Below are 21,550 nucleotides of genomic sequence, written 5' to 3'. Positions count from 1 at the left end.
AGATCCAAGCACATAATGCCTTCCATATGTCAGTTCTAGCTTAGCAATTAATCAAAAGTATTTTCTTGGAGACTCAGTAAGAGACAGGAGGCAGTCCCCAAACACCTAGGCATGCACTGGCATGGTAAGTATGGCCCCTTTATTCTAGGCCCTCATGTTTTTCCAGAAGCAGGCATAGCCCCCACCACCCCATCCCTCCTGTAGGTTGCAATTAGGCAATACCACCAGAACTGGTCCTTCATTGACTACTATCTACCCCCTATGGACACACATTTCTTCATAGACTGACTTGTGCAAGTATGTGCCAATCTATCCTTGTCTTGAGGCCTCAGAAGGCTTCCCTAAAGAGTCAGAACAGCCAGTGAATGCTGAAAGAAGGAGACCTTTATTTGATATGTTTTTAACTGCCATCGGGGCAGGAAATACTTGGATATGAGAATAATAGAAAAAGACAATTAGAGTAGCAAAGAACCCCTCCAGAGCCAGTCCAGCAACTGACACCAACAGACCTAGGGCAGCATCAGACACCTCCAAACCAGAGCAGAGAATGAACGAACAACAGTATTGCAACTATGCCAGCTCAATAGTATGGCAGCTTGTTACACAGCCAGAGCCAAGGGTTTTATGGAGAGTGGAGATGTCTCACTCAGGCACCTCTGTCTCTTGCCCCATCTTGACTCTCACAGTCAGTAAGACACCTGAGAATGACCACAAGAAATTTCTACCTTACTCTATCCCAGACTCCAGCACAATCATGAGGTATGGAAATTCCTAAAAGTCTCCAAAATCTGCCTAGATAGTACAGATGACTGAAGAGGTGGTAAGCAAAGCAGCCCAGCTGCCAGAGTGAACCTATGTCCCCAAACCCAAAAAGATGAATGGAGTTAGTCCTTTGAGAGCAGGAGCTATCTCACTTTTCCCATTTGTAACTCTAATGGCAAGTATAGTGTCTTTCACATGTAAAAGTTAAAATTAAACCTCAAAAATGAAAATATTATATTTTAAGAGATTTATTAATGATCATTAGAAATCATGGAATAAAGAAGATATAAAATAAAGACCACGTGCCCATGGCTGATCATACAATTCAAACATCCGCCTTACCATTACCAATCTCAGGACTGGAAGTAAAGAGGTGGGACCTTACATATTCCCACCTAATATCCCCTATCTATAGGAAATATGTAATGACAGGAAGTCAGTGGGATCCTGGGAAATGTAGTTCTTTTTTAGGGTCAATTATACACACATAGTAGGTATTTAATTAATGTTAAATTACTCTGATGTAAATTAATTCCAAGCAAAAGGTGGAAAATGGACCATTCCAAAAGAGGAGGCTCAATAGTCCAGAGCTGCAACAGACCTTAGAAGTGACTAAATCCAAGCTCTACATCTGATAAAGGAAACTAAGATGGCAAAAGGGGGATTAACTTCTCCCCAGTCACCTAACTAGTTATTGGTACAGCTTTGACTTTCATAGATAGGGTCACTGGAAGTCAGAAGGGATATGAGAGATCATCCCTGCTTAACCCCTTCATTTTAAATATGAGGGAACTGAGACCCAGAAAATTCAAGTAACTTGGCCAAGATCATACAGCTAAGAACCGACAAAATCAAAATTTGATAGTGGGTCCTTAGGCTTTAATTCCATGTCTCTTTCCTCTTGACTATGATGTCCCTGTTGATGATCAAAACTGCTAGCCCAGTTGCATCCTCAGGCAGATGTGGCAGACCAAAAATGCTTACTCTATCTTGGGCAGCATTAAGAAAGGCAAGCTTCCAGAGATGAAGGAGGGCCTGACTTCATCAAACCTCTTAGACTATTGTGCTCACTCCAAAGCACCCCATTTTAAGAACATTGATGATCTGGAAAGTATCCAAAGGAAAACAGCCAGGACAATGAAGGGCCTGAGGTCTGTGCTATATAAGGACCAGCTGGAGGAAATGAAGGATGTTCAGACTGGAAAAGAAAAAGTGTGATTAGCTGTCTTCAAGTATTTGCAAAATGTCCTAGGGAAAAGGGACTAGACTTCTCCCATTTTTCCAGGAAACATAGATGAAAGTTAGAGAGACAGGGTAGAAATCAAGGAAAGTTTTGTAACAGTGAAAGCTACTGATAGATTAGACTGTCTGAGGGGATTCTAAAACCTAGCCCCATGTTGGTGAATCTATGGCACACGTGCTAGAGCATGCTAGAGGAGGCTGCTCCCTTACCCCTCTCCATGTATCCCTGAGATCATTTCTCCCATCACCCACCCCTTTGCCCAGCAGCCCAATGGGAGCACTTCCTCCTTCCCTTGTCTAGAGTAAGGTGGGGGACTCACATGCAGCATGAGCGTTAAAGTTTGGGCACACAGTCTCTAAAAGGTTCACCATGGCTGCCCTAGTCTGACTGTACCATTTCCCAGATCAGCAACCTTGGAAAGGGACTCCCTTTTATCATAAGATAAAATAGAACTTTCTCTATTTGGTATTTAAAACTCTTCACAACCTTCCTTTCCAGCATTATCAAAATAATAGCTAGTTCTGATTACTGCAAATAATGAATATCCTGAAAGGGCTGCATATATTCAAATTTATACTATTTGAAGTTATAACCATATAAGCTATAGCACCTGGTTTAAGTCCAATGCAATAAGAATTCAAATAATGTGACCACTTCAAGGAACTTATTATTCTCACTAATTGAGACCTAGATACAGAAGTTTAAAGAATACAAAGTACTTTACATCAATTAGCTCATTTGAGCCTCATAATAACCCTGGGAAATTTATTTTCATTTTACAGATGGAGAAACTGAGAAACATAGAGGTTAAGTAATTTGCCTGAGATCATACAACTTGTTAAATAGCTAGGGTAGGATTTGAATTCAGGTCTTCCTCTCTCCTAACCCAGTGTTCTATGTAGTACACTACCTAACTGCCTTGCTACTAACATATACTATGTTATCATAGAGCAATACAATAAATATCAATATAATTTATATTATTCATAACATATATTTGTTCAATTATTTTTCAGTCATATCTGACTGTGTGATCCCTATTGGAATCTACTTTGCAAAGACACTAGAGTGATTTGTAGTTTCCTTCTCTAGTTAATTTATAGGCAAACAAGATTAAGTGACTTGCTCAGGGTAACACAGCATTAAGTGTCTGAGGCCAGAAGATGTGTCTTCCTGACTCCAGGCATGGTGCTTTATCCACATGGCTACAAGAATTTACAAACACATTTTATTTATATGTGAGAAATTATGTTATACGTAATAAGAGAATTATAAAATATGTATTATTTGCAACATAATCTATATTATTTCATCTTCTTATACATTTTTCTTACTCATGAATTTTACTGGCCAGCCAAAAGAATCTTCTTTTCATTCTTCAATCATGAAATTCCACCTTCCGTGTCTGGACCACTGCCTAATTTATCCCCCATTCCAGGAATGTGCTTCCTCCTCATATTCACTTGTTAGAATCTCAAGATTCCTTCAGAACTGGGCACAAATGCACATGGTCCACATGAGGCCACCCAGTTACTAATGTCCTGCAGCTAAAATTACCTTGTATTTACTTTCTATATATTTTGTGCAAATGGACCAGCCAATGGTAGTCCCATCCTTTGAGAAGTTGTTATTATCTGGCTCTCTCTTTCACTCTTACCTGCCTGGTTTCACTGAAGTGAGTACGCCTTCGGGCAGGGAGCCATGATGGAGACCCAAACTCCAATAATATTTCCTCTGAGTGGAGAGAAAAAAGGAAAGGTTCAGCCAGAGAGTACTTGGACCATACTATCCCCTCTCCTTGGACTCTGGCACAATCTCCTAATTAGCCTCCTGGTCTCAGATTTCTCCTATAGAATGAGACCAAAAAGAATTTAAGAGTTGGACAGGACTTTGGCAGTTACCAAAAAATCCAAGATAGCTTGGACAAATGAGGCAGCAGAAGTCGTTGAAGAGGCGGGGGATAGTGAGGAAAGGCTTTGAGTAGAAGGTGATACTCCAGCTGAGCTTAGAAGAAAGCAAGAGATTTGAAGAGGGGATGGGAACAGCCAGGTCAAAGGCTCAGAGTGTATGAGAGGACTCATGGAAGATCAGTTGGGTTAGACCACTGAGTACATGGAAGGGAGTACCATGGAAATGAAGATGAAAAGGTAGCTTGGGGTCAGGTTGGCAACGTCTTGAAAAGCCAAACAAAATCCTCCGTACTTGATCCTAGGGTCAATAGGGAGCCACAGGAGTTTACTAAGCAAGTGAGTGATAGGGTCCAACCTAGACTTTAGGAAAATCATTATGATTCTTTCTTTAAAAACTCTGATCTCTTCTCTTAGAATCTTAGTTCTACCTATGAAAAACAACTGCTTGATTACATGGGTCAATGGGATATGGTTGGGGATGGAGACTCTGGGTGAACATCCTGGTGCAAACATCAACAACATGGAAATGGATTCTGATCAAGGACACATGCAATACCCAGTGGAATTGCATTTCGGCTATGGAAGGGAGGGGGTAGGGGAGGGAGGGAAAGATTATGATTCTTGTAACCAAGGAATAATGTTCTAAATTGACAAAATAATAAATAATAATAATTTTTAAAAAAGAATCTTAGTTCATTCCAAGTAAGGGCTAGGCAATGGGGATTAAGTAATTTGCCCAGGGTCACACAACTAGGAAATGTCTGAGGCTAGATTTGAACCTAGAACCTCTAGTCTGTAGGCTTGGTTCTCAATCCACCCAGGCACCTAGTTTTCTATAATACTTAAAATGGCAGAAATTTCCTATTTTCTGTGCTGCCTCCTGTATTTTCATATGTTGTAAACAATTAAGACCAGAAACTTTCAAAACATTTTATTTTTTTTTAATTTATTCTTCTAGTGATGCTTTTGGATTTTAGAACACATTCCTTTTAAACTTTGGTCATTAAAATATATTTATTGAGGCTTAACAACTAGGTCAAGAAAACACTGTGTAAACATGAAGAACTTTTCTTTAATGTTTTAATCACTTTCATTTTTACATCTGTCCCTCCCCTAACCAGGAAGCTATCCCAAAGATTAATAATAATAATAATAATAATTAAAAGAAAGAGGAAAAGTTCAACAAAATCCACATAGAACAAAAACAATGCATATTGGCATGAACCCCTGCTGGTATTTCCTGCCCATCTTCCCTCTGTTCCTGAGGCCAAGGGAGGAGGTGCATTTCCTCAACTTCCCCTGGTGTCCAAGTTCAGTCATTCTAATTCTACAGAATTCACGTTTAGATTTTGTTTTTGTCAGTAAGCTAGAGTTTTGGAGGAATCGTTCTGAGAGCCAGGAGCAGACCTAGAGAAATGTTCCCTTTTGTCACATTTTCGAAACGTCCTGAAAAGGACAAGATCATCTTCATCCCCTCTCCCTCCTCCTCCTCTCTCTCTCTCTCTCTCTTCCCCTCCCCTCCTAACCTCCCCATCCTCACCTTCTCTTCTGAAAGGAGAGGTGCTTGCTCTCTCCTTCTGACTCTGGGGTCCTTTCTGCTGACTGGGTCCCTGGGGCGCCAAGAAGCCCCCTCTGCTGGGTGGAGGGGCTGGCCTGCCTCCTCTTCCGCCCACGGGGGCCCTGGGGCTCTTTCCTGAGCATCCCAGGCTACAGAATTCCCCTCCTGCAATAAGAGGGGGAAGGAGACATAAATCATGCACCCGGGATCTACCCAGAGGCAGCGGGCTGCCCTTATTCTAGAGCTGGCATGTTTATTTTATGGGACATGAGGGGAAACCACCAGAAAAGTCAATGGTGATATGAAATTCTAGGACACTGCTGGGGGGGAAGGGGAAGGGAGGCAGGACAGTGGGGGCTGAGTTTCGTTTCCCGGAAGACCTGGGTTCGAATCTCAGTCTTGACACTTGCCAAATAGGTGACCTTGGTTAATTTAGAGGCTAGAGATCTGGAAACCCTGGAGTCCCTCTTTCCCTCCCCATCTGGGGGAGAAGGCATCTGAAGCCCAGGGAAATGGAATGATTTACCTGAGGTAGCACAGCTGTAAGCATTTCGGCTTCTATCTGAAACCAGGGCAACCACCCCACAAATGGGGTGGGGGGAGCAGCTTCCTCCATTTCACTAACAGTGGCTCCCACTTAACGTTTACAATTGCTTTCTGAGCATTAACTGACTTGATCCTCCCTCTAGCACTATACAGGAAGTAGTGTTTACACCATACCCATTCTACAGATGAAGAAAAGCAAAGCTTAGGCTTACACAGCCTGTGGTGGGACTTGAATCCAGAACTTCCTGACTCCAGGTCCAGGACTCTATTCACCACACCACATTGTAATGCCTCCCTCCAAACCTGAACCCCACAGTTTGGATTGGGGCTGGAGGACACAAACCTCTTCATCTGAGCACAAATCACATTTGCTTTTTCTAGCCTGACTCATTTGTGAGATGTGATCATAAAGGAACGGAGTCTTCATTTTTATATATTTAAATTTTATATTTTTAATTCAAGTTTAACTTTTTAAATTTAACATTAAAATATTTAATTCAAATTTAATTTTAAATTTTAAAAAATGTTAAAAGTCACAGTGTCCTAGAGCTAGAGAAGATTCCCCCCATGATGGGACAAAAGATTAGGGGGAAGCATCCACATAGAAACCTGGTGCTGAAGTCCAGACCATCAGATCTAAAGCCAGGGAAGAAGGAAGCCTATTTAGCCTGGGCCCAGCCCCAAAATGGAAGCCTCTGGAAGGAACTCACCAATGGAAGAAACAGAGAGGTGCTCCAGGGTGAGAGGAGCTCCAGAATTAAAAGTCAACTGGATTGTGGTAGTGAAGTCCAGGAGAGTCAGAAACACAGACAAAAATGTAGCACAGGGGGCAGCTGGGTGGCTCAGTGGATGGAGAGCCATGCCTAGAGATGAGAGGTCCTGGGTTCGAATTTGAATTCAGACACTTTCTGAGCAAATCACTTAACCCCCATGGCCAAGCCCTTACTGCTCTTCTGCTTTGGAACCAATGCATAATACGGATTCTAAGATGGAAAATACGGGTTTAAAAAAAAAAAAAGAATGCAGCATGGCCAGCCTAACCCTTCACCAAAATGGTGATCCCCAGGAGTTCATTAATGAGAGAGATGGCAGAGGGATGACTGGAACTCAGATTTTCATGACTAAGACTAGCTGTCTATTCTGCAAAGGCACACCTATAAGGCTTAAAAGAAATTCAAAGTCCCATGTGATCAGATAAGGGGTAAATCACTTCCAGCTTCCCAGTTTTCCACCCAAGCCTCGCTGCCTCTTTTCCCCTCCCCCCTGTTGGTCAGCCACCTTTCTATGTAACTCAAAGGTGAACTGTGAGGTTTAGAGAAGATACTCTTGTTCTCTTTCTCAGGTAAGGAGGTTTATTGGGAACAAGAGGAATAGGATTGAGGTGAGAACTGAGGTAAGAGGGATAGGGTTGTTCCTAGTCTATAAGGAGGATTGGGAGGGTTTTGGGAAATGTCAGTCTTGTCACAAGGGTGACTCGGAGACAGCCAGAGAGATGGAGGACAAGTAATTTTCTTCTTTCTTCAGTCAGATAATCTCTGCTTGAGTAATTCAAGTCCAGACTCTATCAAAAAACCACAAAGGTCTCTCTCTCTCTCTCTCTCTCTCTCTCTCTCTCTCTCTCTCTCTCTCTCTCTCTCTCTCTCTCTCTCTCTCTCTCTCTCTCTCTCTCTCTCTCTCTCTCTCTCTCTCTCTCTCTCTCTCTCCCTAGGTCAGGAAAAGTCAGTCTCTCTTTTGATCAGGAACCCGAGAGAAGAGGTTTCTCCCTTGGTCAGTAACCCCAGAGAGCCAAGTCAGTTCCTCTCCCCTGCCAGCTCCAACTGCCTCTCTCCTGGGAACATTCCATTTTGGAATGAACACCCTGATTGACAGCTCTGGTCCCCAGCTTTGTTTCTTGCTTGTCTTGTCTTATAAATCCTCTCTTTCTTCATGTCTCTTCCACACAGGATAAGAGATCACCTAAGCAGAGTCCTGACAAATGGGGAAGAGGAGGAATGGTGGGGAAATAAGCATCTGAACTCTGGGGGGAAACATGAGCAAAGGAAGAAAGGCGAGGAGGCACAGGGGGTGTTCTGGAGATGAGCAGGAGCCCTAATATCTAGCACAACAGAGGGGGTCTTAGGAGATGAGGCTGGATGTAGGCATTTGAGCCAGTCACCTAAATTGAGGGAGAACCAAGTGTTTGATGAGTAATGGGGAAGGTTTGATCTCCTTGAGGATCAGTGGTTTGAGGTGCAAAATGGGATAAGGCAAAGAATATTCAATCTGAGAGTGGAAAAGCAGGGTTTGATTTTGCTTTTGCTTCGAGGGTGACATTGGGGATCCAGCAGGGTGCTTCAACTGTCCAGACCTCAGATTTGGCATCCATAAAATGGAAGGGTTGGATGAAATGGCGTCTAAGGTCTTCTCTAGTCTTCTGTACATCCCATGCTTCTGGGGCCCCTCTCTCCTCATCCAGGCTTGGTCCTGGACATGCTCCACTTGGCTCCCTGTAGCCATCTTCTCATTAAGTTCCATCCATCATCCCGGTAACTTTCCAACCAAAATATCTCCAGCACTTACCTCCGTGCTTAGCACAGAGTAGGTGCTTTAATTCTTTCATTCATTTCTTTATCCATTCATTCTATGATTGAGGAGGAATAACCCACTCACGCAGAATGGGAAGCAGGGAAATTCCAAAGACAGAGACTCCTAGAGCTGGAAGGTACCAGCAAGAGGGCATTAGGGCCAACTATTGCCTCCAGGTAAGACTAGACTGAACAGAGCCCAGACAGGCAGCTGTCTGACATGGAGGGGGAGGGAGTGGAGCGTTTGAAAGCTCTGTCTACATGACAGCCATCCCCCTGAGGGGTCCAGTGGGACCAAGAGCATGTTATCCACTCCACTATGGCTCCATATATTCTTGGTAAGGTGGGGGCGGGTAAGATGGGAGAAGAGGCCAGCGCCGTGCAGTCTGAAGGAACACACACAGCTTCCCTCTTGGAGGTGCAGAGGGAAGCAGTCAGAACCTGGAAAACCCCAAGGCTGACTCTATTTCTCAACCATGCACCGACAGCTGCCTTGCAGCGCATGCCAGGGCCCCCCGGGACTTATTACCAGGATCAGGACGATATTGTTCTTCAGGCCATGAGTTGGTTTTGCTCATGTTTAAATATAGATGCCACGGAGGGGAACAAAAGCAAGGCAAGCAGGGAATCTGCTTGAAGCAGGAGGCGGAAGCTGCTCCCTGTCTGGGCTGATGAAGCTCATCATGATAATCACAGCCCTGGATCAGTGCTGTGGCCCCTTCAGCCCAAGACTGTGTGTCTGGGCAGGTGAATAAAGACCCAAAGGGCCAGATTCATGCTGTTCTGTAGGTTCTGGGAGCTAAAAGGGAGCCAGGAATTCCGAATGTCAGAACATGGAACCCAGAATGTCTTCGCTGGAGTCTGCAATGCTAGGACTCTACCGGATTGGAGAATGGAATGTTAAAACATAGGACAGAGGATGCCACATGTAGAGATCATATAGGTCTCCCTGTTTTGTACAGGTGAGGAAACTGTGGCCATTCCATCCAACTCTTCCATTTTACAGATGCCAAATCTGAGATACGGACAGTTGAAGCACCCACCCTGCTGGATCCCCAACATCACCCTCGAAGCAAAAGCAAAATCGAACCCTGCTTTTCCACTCTCAGGCTGAATATTCTTTGCCTTATCCCATTTTGCACCTCAAACCACTGATCCTCATGGAGATCAAACCAAGAATTTAGTAAACTATCGTAAAGGAATGGTTCTTGTCTATGATGTCCACCAGCAGCTGAGCCCTTTCCCCACTATTCCTTGTTTCCTTTAGGAATGTGTTGACCAATCATTATTCTCCTCCACTAATTTATTGAAATGATTCTTTAAACCCTCACCTTCCATCTTAGAACCACTACTCTGTATTGGTTCTAAGGTAGAAGAGTGGCGAGAGCTAGGCAGTGGGGGTTAAGTGACTTGCCCAGGGTCACACAGCTAGGAAGTATCTGAGGACAAATTTGAACCCAGGACTTCCTGTCTCTAGGTCTGGCTCTCAATCCACTGAGCCACCCAGCTGCCCCCTGAAATGATTTTTTTAAAGGGATAACTTTCCCCGCTAAGAATCTTTGAGACAAATGTAATCTCCTTGATGAAACAGAATAGAACCAAAAATAACATTTGGTCTTGAACAACTCTTTCATGACACCATCTGGAGTTTTATTGGCAAAGATACTGGAGTAGTTTGCCATTTTTTTTCTCCAATGGATTAGGCAAACAAAAGTGAGTGACTTGCCCAGGGTCACAGAGCTAGTAAATGTCTGAGGCTGGATTTAATGTTAGGTATTCCAGACTCCAGACATGACATTCTATCCACTGTACCACCTTCCTGTAACTAAAAGTAATAAGAAGTTGGAAAGAGGTCATCTAAGCTTGATGGGCTTGGAATGAGAAGTGGTGGGTTCCTCTTCAAGCAGGAGCTAAATGACCTCAAATCCAGTATCTTAAAGTAGGGGTTCCTTTAATATATGAGTTAGAATAGATAGTCTATAAACCTCTTTCCAGCTGTCATGCCATGTAAATCTGTCAGGAGACATTGGCAGAGAACAAAGAACTAGGAAACTATCTAGGAAATCAATAAAGCAGCTTGGTCTAGTGGCATCTCCTAAACAAAAGCTCTTTAAGGATCAGCAAGAGGCAGCATTGGATGGGGTTATGATTTCCAACTAGGAAATAGCCCCAAGCACATATATTGCCTTATTTATGCATATTCTAGCCATTCCTGATCTCAAACTCTAAGCATCAACCATCAAAACAGTTTGGAACTGGATAAGAAATAGAGTGATGGACCAATAGAATTAGGCACATAGTATACAGAAGTAAATGACAATAGTAACTTAGTCTTTGATGAAACTCAAAGATCTAAGCTATTAAAATAAGAATTCATTATTTGACAAGAATTATTGGGAAAACTGGAAAGCAGTCAGGAAGAAACTAGATAAAGACCAACATCTTACACCATATAAGTGTGATTACATAAACTTAAAGGATTTTGTACAAACCAAAGCAGCAAGAATTAGAAGGAAAGCAAGAAAATGGAGAGAGGGGATTTCACATCAAGTTTCTCTGAAAAAGGTCTCATTTAGGGATCTAAGCCAAATTTATAAAATTAAAAAATATTCTCCAATGAACAAATGGTCAAATGATATGAACAGGCAGTTCTCAGAAGAAGATATTTGAGGAATGCAAATTAAAACAACTCTGAAGTACCACCTCACACTCATCAGATTGGCTAAAGACAATGAAAACATCATGCTAGAAGAGTGTGGAAAAGCAAAGACCCTAGTATGCTGTTGGTTGAGTTGAGAACCTTTCTGGAGAATAATTTGGAAATATACCCTACAGGCTATAATTGTGTGTGCCCTTTGACTGCAATGTTTGGTTTGTATCTTAAAGAGATCAAAGAAAATGGTTTGTTTGATGAATAGAAAAGAAAAATAGGCTATTTTCAACCTATATGTACAAAATTATTCATTCAACTTTTTGTGGGGGCAAAGAATTGGAAACTAAGGTGATGCTCATCAATGGAGGAATAGCTGAACAAGTTGTGTGAGATGGTTTCAGGAAAACATGAGAAGATTTCTATAACTTGATACAAAGTGAAATAAGAACATTATAGATAGTAACAGCAATATTGGAATGATGACCAACTGTGAAATACAGCTACTCTGACCAGTGAAATGATCCAAGGCAATTCCAAAGGACTCATGATGGAAATGCCATCCATCTCCAGAGAGAGAGCTGATGAACTCTGAATTCAGATGGAAGCATATTTTCTTTCACCTTGATTTTTCTTGCTTTTTTCCCTTTCACATCATGTCTAATATAGAAATGTTTTATGAGAACTCATATGTTTGATGGGTGCCACATTGGATGTCTTCTCATTGGGTGATTAAGGAGCAGGAGGAAGGAGAAAAATGTGGAACTGAAGATATTTTTAAAAAAACATTATTCATGTTCTTTAAGCATGTACCCTCTCCCACAACCACCATCTACTCTCCTATGTTCCCTATGATGTGCCTTCACCCACAAGTAGTGTAGAAATTTATGGAAGGATTTTTCCTGTCATCTCTTTTAGTTCCAACATTATCACTCATTGTAACTTGCTCTCCTCAAAGTGACTAGTGATCTCTTAATTACCAAATGTGAAAATATTTTCTCATTCCTCCTCCTTCTTTACCTCTCTGAAGTATTTAACATTGCAATCATTCATTCCCTCCTTCTTCGTTGGCTTTTAAGAACTCTACACTGCTCTTCTGGGTTCTTTTTTGACTACTCCTCAGTCTCCTTAACTATAATCATCTATACCAAACTCCTATAGGACATCATGTCCATACTACACATAACTATAGGTGTTACCTCTCACTCTGTCCTAAGTCCTCTTCTCTTTTCTCTTCATACTTTTTTTGTTGGTGACCTCATTCACTCTTACTAAATTTAATTACAGTCTCTATGCAGATGATTCCCAGATCTATACATCTAACCCACGCATTCTTTGATCTTCAGTCCCACTTTTCCAACTGCCTATTAGTCATTTCAAGCTGGATGTCCCTGAGACATCACCAACTCCAAATGTCTAAAAGAGAACTCATCTTCCCCTAAAACCTTCACCTCTTCCAAACTTCTCCATTTCTACCAAAGGCACAGACATTCTTCCAGTCTCCTTGGTTTGTGACCTTGATAGAATCTTTGACTCCTCATTCTCTCTAATCCCACATACCTCATCACGTGCAAGACCTCTTTCCTCTGTTTCTTCCTCTTTGATACATCCCCTTTTCTCCACTCAACACCAGCCTCCACCATGGTCCAAGACCTCATCAGGGCTCATCTAGACCATCCGTTCTCAAAGCGTTGATCAGAACCTGTTCAAGAGAGCACTCCACTTGTCAGCCCATGCTGTTGCACTGATCACCTTCCTTTCTGAGGATGGAGGCTAAATGTAATAAATTGGTCAAATTATTCTACCCCACCTAAAGTAAGTGATATAATGCTAGCTATAGTTTGGTACTTAACCAGGCAGAAATGATTCTAGACTGAATCAAATCAATCAAAGGCATCCCAACTGGTTATGAAAAGTCCTTGATGAATTTAGATGTCTCCAGTAAGCTATGAACTGGAAATGATTACACAGGAAGAAGTGATATTGTATCTAAGAGGTGCCAGGAACTAAACTAAGGGCTTTGCTCATATTTGATGCTCACAAGCCTGGGAGGTAGATACCATTAATGTTCTAGCTACTTTTATAGATGAGGAAACTGAGGTAAATAAAGGTCAAATAACTTGCCCAAGGTAACACAGCTAGGAAGTTTCTGAGATCATATTTGAACTCAGTTTTTCCTGACTCTAGGACCACCGCTCCATCCACTGCACTGGATCCACCCAGATAGTTCAGCAAACTTTAGAAATGGGATTTGAATCCAGGTCCTTTGACTCCAGAATCCTTACTCTTTCTACTATACCATGTTGTCTACATGAAACAATGGGTGCAAATTATAGTCTGGCAACTTTCAGCTCAGTGTAAAGAAAGAGTGCCCAACAATTAGAATGGTCTAAAAATTTATGAGTTGCCTCATAAATTAATTGAATTCCACCTAACTGTAAATCTTCAAAGGGCTGCTGCAAGCTCCCTCCTCAGGGATGTAGCAGAAGGCATTTGTGCTCTGGAAGGGGTTGGATCAGCAGAGTCCCTCTCAGCCCTGTGAATTTGTGATTCTGTGCTTGGAAAGGAAGAATAGTCAGGCAAAGGCTAAGAGAACAGAGAGCTCTGGGCCAGGCATATAAGCAGCCTAAGGGGTCTGAATACTTATTTTGAGCCTTATAATGCTTCACTAGCTTAGGGCTGGAACAGAGAGGCAGCCCTATCCTCCAAACTCTAGGAGAAGGCAAGCAGGGAGCTGCCAGCCTCCCAACTAAGATGTTCCATTGCCTTTTGTTCCTATCAATTCTCCACCAAAATGCTTCTCATTGTGTGGAATTCCCTAAGGGTTATCAGACAAGAAGGATTCATCTCTCTCCATCTCCCCTCCTCCTTTTTTTTTAATGACATCCAGAGCTACCCTGTGATCTTTGAGGGGTGGCAAAGAGGGAGAACAGAGAGGAAGAAGGGAGAGAGACACAAACAGAGTGGGGGAGGGAGGAAGGAAGGAAGGAAAGGAGAGAGAGATGAAAGAAAGGTGAAATATATAAGATAGTTTAATATGGAGATCAAGGAAGAATGCAGGAAGGAAAAAGGATCAATGAGAAAGAGCAAGGAAAAGTTGAATGAGAAGAGAAAAGAATGTAGAACTAAAGAAGAGAAGCAAGGAGCATGGAGAAAAGGAGGGAAAGAAAGAGGGAGCAGAGAAAGGGGCAAGAAAGGGAATGGGAGGGAAGAAGAGGGAAGCAAAGGAAGGGATGGAATAGGAGATGAAGGAGGAAAAATAAGGAAGAAGAAGAATGAGGATTCAATATGGAAGGGCACAAGGAAGAGAAGGGAAGAGGAAGGAAGTGGGAAAAAGCAAAGATGGGAAGAGATGGAAGAGGGGGCAAAGGAAAGAATGCAAACAAATCACCATTTCATTTGGAGAATGTAGGCTTGTAGGCTTTGTTTTAGGGTCTGCTGAGTTTATTTCAGCAATTTTATCTGCTTCCATAATCTTTCTTCCCAAGGAAATAGAGTTTCAGGGGGTCCTGCCTCCAGTCATGGGTAACTCACTGCTAAGAGGCTTCTTATTGGGAAGAGCTAAAGATTTAGTCGATATAGAAAAGGAAGCAGCTTTCTCTTCATCTCTTCCTTTCCAACTCAAAATCCTGCAGGACTGACTTAAGCTGCCTCCCAAGAGCTATGCCATGCCTTACCCACCTCCATGCAGCCATGAGCACAGGGCAGCTAATGTACCTGCCCTGCCTGGCTCAACCGGACTTGGATTTTAGCTGCCTCCTTTGTATCAGTTCTTCAGTGATCTTGGGTGAACTGGGGCCTCTCCTGAGATAGACAGGCTTAGAGGCCACCTTGGGGGTCCTAGAAATCCAGTGTAGTCATTAAGGTGGAGCTGAAGATATCAGGGGAGGAGCTTCCACTGAGTATTCTGGGACTCTTGTAGAGGATGTCCAGGGACATCCTAACCCTAACCCTAACCCTGACCAAATCCTGGTCATTTTACAGCACATGCACAGAGAGTTGTTTAGACAGTAGGGAGCTAAGGAGAAAGATGTAAGATAATTAAAATGCTTTAAGTTCTGAAGAGTTTTAAGAACCAGCCTTCTAGCTAAATATAAATATAGGGGGGCAGCTGAGTAGCTCAGTAGATGGAGATGCAGGTCCAGAGATGGGAGGTCCTGGGTTCAAATGTGGCCTGAGACACTTCCCAGCTTTGTGACCCTGGGCAAGTCACTTTAACCCCCATTGCCTAGTCCTTACTGCTCTTCTGCCTTGGAACCAATACACAGTATTGACTCCAAGATGGAAGGCAAGGGTTAAAAATAAATGAATGAATGAATGAATGAATAGATAAATGAACAAATAAATAAATATAAATAATATAATATATAATCGATATATTAAATGTAAGATTATCAGGCTACCATATCCTGTTTTTAGAGATGGGGAGGAGCAGGGAATAAGAGGTGGCCAAGGGAATAGAGGGTGAAGTGGAACTGGAATCTATTCTTGTGTGTGGCCTATGTTGAGCATTATTTTGTTTTTGGAGAAATGTTTCCTGCCCACGTGTCTTATGTGTAGCGTAGCAAGCAGACACAGTACCCTGAACCCCTCCATCAACCCAGCAGTGGCTTCCAAAGGCTAAACTAAAAAATATAGACCAGTGAAGAACAAAGAGTGTCCTTCCCATTTGTCTATCTCAGTCCCCTCCCATCCCTCTCCCCTTGCATTTCTAGGGTTTTCACGACTCTTCTTTGAATCTATTTGAATTTCTTTCTAGCCTGTCTATTCTATCTCCAATATTCCTTCTCTGAAGAGCAGGAGAGAAAAGATACAACAGGGCTAAGAGCAATATCAGGGTCTCTCAAGGGGGCAGATAAAATCCTGAGGCCTCTCTTACTCCCAGAGGCTTTGAGCTTTTTTTCCCTCTTTATCACCAGGTCAGAGAGATGAGTATGTCCCTTAGAGTCCTTTGTGTACTCACTCTATTCCATTTTTGCAGCTAATTAAAAGATTTTTTAAATCGTCATTTAATACGCGTACAGGAAACAGTCCCAGAATCCCTGTGCAAGTTTGAGTGGAGGGCAGATCCTCCATTACACATACCCAGAAGCAGACTCTCTCGGTGGATTGGTAGCAGGTAGAACAGACTGTGCATGCTCAAAGGCCTGGGCCCCTGTTGACCAGCCTCCAGTATACATACTACAAGGGGCAAAAATAGTCCCTGCCCTCAGGGGCAGACATTTCAATAATGACATGGTGCATGATACATACAGCCTGGATGGATGGTTATCTGAATGGGGAGGGATGGAAAAGAGAAAAGGCTCCAGCAGAATGGGAGAGAAGCAAAGTAAGAGGCGAGGGAACTGTCTGTCCCAGATCCCGATGGAGAGGTCCCAGAGATTTTCCAGTCAAATCATGTTGTAACTGGAGCAAAAGGCATTTTCCAGCCCCTTGATCTGGGTATTGGTCAGAGAGAGCCCTGTATTTGCTGTCTAGTGCCTAGCCACAGGGATGCTTGAAGAGTCTGCATCCAGGAGTGCACTATGGATGGGCTTCTTCTTTCTCTGCTTCAAAACAAGTGCAGATATTCTCTGACAGTTCCCTGTCCACTTACAGCATGATGACGAAAATCTCTTTAATGAAAATCTGTCAGAATTGAATGTACATACAAAAGACTAAGAAGATTAATTCTCTTTCGTGTCTATGGTGCCTTCTGAAAGAACATCTGCATGGGGAATGGGCATTGTTACTTCTCCCCAACTGGACCACCATGGCAATGAGAACACATGGCACTTGTGTTCCTTCTTCCTGGTTCTACCTATTCTTTTCTTGGTCTTAGATAAATGAGCATCAAAGAAGGATGGACCACATTATAACCTTGTGGGTCGCAGAAGGTTGGAAGAGTTGCTGCCTGAGAGTCCAGTGGACTGACTTATCTAACAGGGGTGCCATGCCCTAATAATTACCCATATGACTCAGCAGCAGAGAAGCTAGCCCAGAAGCCTAGTAATCCATCTGACACCACCTGGCAGCTGCTGCCCATTGGCAAAATGGCCTGTCTATCCCAGTCCAACAACAGCCAAGCCCTATGAAAAGCCAGTGTGCCAATACTGTGCTGTGTGATGTGCTTGAGTTGAGACATTGTGTCCTATAAAGACCAGACCCTACTGAGCCACTTAACTAGTGGAGAAAGCCATGCCCTTCAAAAATCTAGCCTCACTGATACCACTTCTTGAGGTTATATTATGGGTACTCTGTGAAGAGATAAAGGACATTGAGGTTTTGCATTTCCAGAATTGGGAATCTCCTTGGCTACATGTAATCCTTACATATGCACCTAAATAGCATTATACTTTAGGTTCATGCCCACTTCTGCCACCACCACCACCTCCCCCATAGACTCTGGGCATCTGCCGTTTGAGTAAATGCCTTTCCTAAATATTAACCGAGTCTGCAGACTGATTGTTAAAGGGAACCACACTTGTGGGGGCTTGTGAGCTAGTGTTAGTAGGATAACCATCTCCAGAGTTAGTTTCAGATGTTTAAAAGTAGCAGCAGCCACACTTCTTGAGATTTACTTTGCTGTCGCCATTCCAAAGTTCATGGGTGATCCCAGAAGAAGGTGTTTCATCTATATGGACAGTCAGATCCAAATCTTTACATCAAGCTCAGTCTACTGCTCTCTGATTTCCACCTATTGCTCTTAGTTTTGTCCTCTGAAACCAAAGAGAAAAGATCCAATTCTTTTCCCATATGGTGGCCTTTCCAATACTTGAAAACAGTTATCTCTTAACCAAATTAAATCTTCTTATCTCCATGAACATATCCTCATATGCCATGGAGTCAAGGCCCTTTGCCATCCTGGTTGCCCTCCTTTGTTAACTGTTAACTGTCCAACTAATGGATGTTCTTCCTGAAATGTAAAGTCCAGAAATGAACATGATACACCGAATCAATCATCTCAGGGCCATGACTCCCTCTGGCCAAGGATGGCAAAGCTTCAGAACTATTGGTCATTCCTGGAGCTGTCCAGCTGCTGACCTCAAGGCAGTGGAACCAGTCAGCCAATGCCCTATAAGCACTATAGACACCCAGCTGTTGACCTCAGAGTAGGCAGCAGTCCCCCAGGGTAAATTCAGTGTTGGATTCCCACCGCCAAGATGGACCAGGAAGAGACCTGTCTATATTGGCACACAGACTGAGAACATTCCTACCTTAAGGGAGGAGAGTCACGCCTGCATTGAGTCCAAAGGTTGAGATCTGGGCCAAAGACTGACCTGGCAAAGTCCTCTGGACATCAGAAGACCTGGCTGGCAGTATCACCGGCTTCACCTTTGCAAGTCCTAAATGGATGCTCTAAAACGACCGTATCATCTCTCCCATTCACTTAGCAATTAATCATACAAGACCCCATGGCACATCAGAGAGTATTATTTAACCTTTCACTTGTATATGGACTGGCCTTACCAATAGACTTGGGAAGGCAAGTCGGTCATAGATTTTTCTGTAACTTCCCATTGCATCTCAGACAGTATAGAGCACTGGAAGGTAATTAATGCTTCAAAGACAAAAGACTGGCACAGTGCCCAGAGCTCTGGACCTAAAGTCAGGAAAACTGGGGTTCAGATCCAATCTCAGGCACTTACTAGCTTTGTGACCCTGGAAAAGTCACTTAACCTCTCTCTGCCTCAGTTTCCTCAACTATGAAATGATGATTATATATAATAAATACCACCCACATCAATGAGATAATGATTATAAAGTACTTATCATGGTACTTGGCACATAGTAGGATCTTAATGCACATTTTTTCCTTCCTTCCAAGAGATTTCTAACTTCATCATGAAGAGATTATAAAGTACTTGTCATGGTACTTGGCACATAGTAGGATCTTAATCAATGCTCATTTTTTTCCTTCCTTCTAAGAGATTTCCAACTTCATCATGAAGAGGTGCTACCCACATCAACAGAGATTACAACTCTCTCTCTCTGTGTCTCTCTGTCTGTCTGTCTATCTGTCTGTCTATCTCTCTCCCTCTGTCTCTTTGTCCATCTGTCTTTGTCTCTGTCTGTCTGTCTATTTCTCTCTCTCTGTGTTTCTCTTCAACACATGTATATACACATACATTCATCCTGGAAGACTGTCTTCCTTCATCCTGTTGACCAATAAAATGTAGAACCTCTCAGAGCTGGAAGGCACTTAAGTAGGCTTTCACAAGGTATCCAATAAGGGGTAGGAAGATTACTACAATAAAGGCACAGTCAAGGGTCTGGGGCCAATTAGAACAGCCTGGCCCCCTGGGCAGGACTTCTAAGGCTGAGCCTCCATTCTATGGTCTCTCATAGTTGTGGTGAGGATAAAATGAGAGCCTGTATGTGGCAGCTCTGCAACCTTTTAAAACACCATAAATGTTAACTGATATGAATAGCTTTTAGGAAATTCCCAGTATGGAAACCATCTCCATCAAAGCCGATCAACAGCTCAGTTGTGCCTATAGTAGCAAAATAAGAGCTACAGCAGGAGGCTGGAAGATGCTAAGATATAAATGTTAACAATTGATTCTCTAGAAAAATATATTTTGGACACGTTTTTAAGCTTAATATATATTGTATTATCTTCATTACTTTATTAAGTCCACACAATCAACAAAACATTAAATCAAGCCCCAAATTATGGTCTGTCAATTTTGGAGGTATAAATGCTCACACTGAAACTTTAACAACCAGCTCACATAAACCCAAATGAGCTGGTTTCATCCAGCACACCACTGGAAAAGCAAGTTCAAATCCCACTTCAGACACTTACCAGCTATGTGACCCTGAGTAAGTCACTTCACTTGTTTTCTTGATACATAAAAAACATTTTCTAAGTATGTTTATTGTTTGAATAATTTTTAATCTGTAGTTTCACTAACAAATCTAATTTCCTGCTTACTAAATAAGGGGAGCAGACTGACTGATTTCTTAGACCTCCTCCAATTCTAGCACCCATATTCTAAGGTCCCTTCAAGACCTAACATGCTCTGTTCTGAAGCGCCTTCTAAATCCTATGTTCTAAGTTTCCTTCCAGGTCTAAATCCCCATGGTCTGATGCCAATTACAAAACCCTCTGAGGTCACTTCACAGATTTCTATGGGTGAGTTTCCAGGAGTCATTGTCTCTAACATCCTGAGTTAGAAGACTCCTCCAGGCCTGGAGAGAGCCCTTGAGGTCAGTCTTAGATGCTTCTGTCCAATCCAAACTCCCTCATTGCCAGCATTTGGTCTCTAGGGGCCCAACCCTCTAATCATTGTTTCTTTCAAAAGCCCAAGGTCCTGGTGGATCACTCAGAGATGAAGAGGGCTCTTCATTTTTCACTCGTGTCCCCAGCACTGGACTTTTTCTCATTTTTCATCTTTTTAATCATCTTGACCAACTGTCTGCTCATCAGACACGTCTAAAGGGTCAGGTGAGGGCAAAAAAGGCGGGGCATCCCTTCACAATAATCCCATAAATCATGTGAGTCAATGTTGGCCATCACAGACTTCTGATCATGAGAAAGGCAACATGTTGTGGAAAGAGGGCTAGACCTGCAGTTGGAAGCTTTGGATCTGAGTCACATTCAAGACAGTTGCTATCTTGAGAGAAACTCAGAGAAGGAAGCCTCTCAGCCCCAGTTTCCTCATCTATAAAATGGGGATAAAAGCACTCTGCCAAGATTAAAACTTTATTAGTAATCTGTGGGTCATAAAAAGCATCACCAAGGATATACAGGACAAAAAAGTGAGACAAGGAAACCATTAACTAAGAGTGAGAGATAGCAAGCCAGAGAGATGGAGTTTTCAAGTGCACCAGCTAGTTTTTCCATGGAGAATTTCCAAAAAGATAGAGACAAGAGTTGCCCAGATTAGTAGATATAAAGTTAGATCTTCAAGGAACCCCAAAGGCCATCGAATCCAACCTCTTTGTTTGATGGGGAGAAAACTAAGGCTTAAGGGACTTGCCCTGGGTGACATAATGAGGATCAGGTGGGAGATTTGAACCCAGGTTTTTTGAGCCAAAGCCCAGGACTTTATCTGCTATGCTTTGGAAGTATAATGTGGGGAAAGGTTGACTTCAGTGTTGTTGTGGGGATTGAAAGATAATATATGTAAATGTGCTTTGTAATCATAAATTACTTTATAAATGGCAGGTCTAAAGAGTGGAATTGTGGAGAAGTAGATAAAGAGTTAGCTTCTGAGTAAGAAATGTCTTCCTTAATGGAGACTAGTAAACAAACAAAATGAGGATTTGATACTTTGATGGATCTGTGGTTTCATCAGTGCCCACATCCTCATTCTCCTGGCACAAGGCAGA

Source organism: Monodelphis domestica, chromosome 2, assembly GCF_027887165.1.
Source record: "Monodelphis domestica isolate mMonDom1 chromosome 2, mMonDom1.pri, whole genome shotgun sequence".
NCBI lineage: Eukaryota > Metazoa > Chordata > Mammalia > Didelphimorphia > Didelphidae > Monodelphis > Monodelphis domestica.
This window is presented reverse-complemented; position numbering follows the sequence as displayed.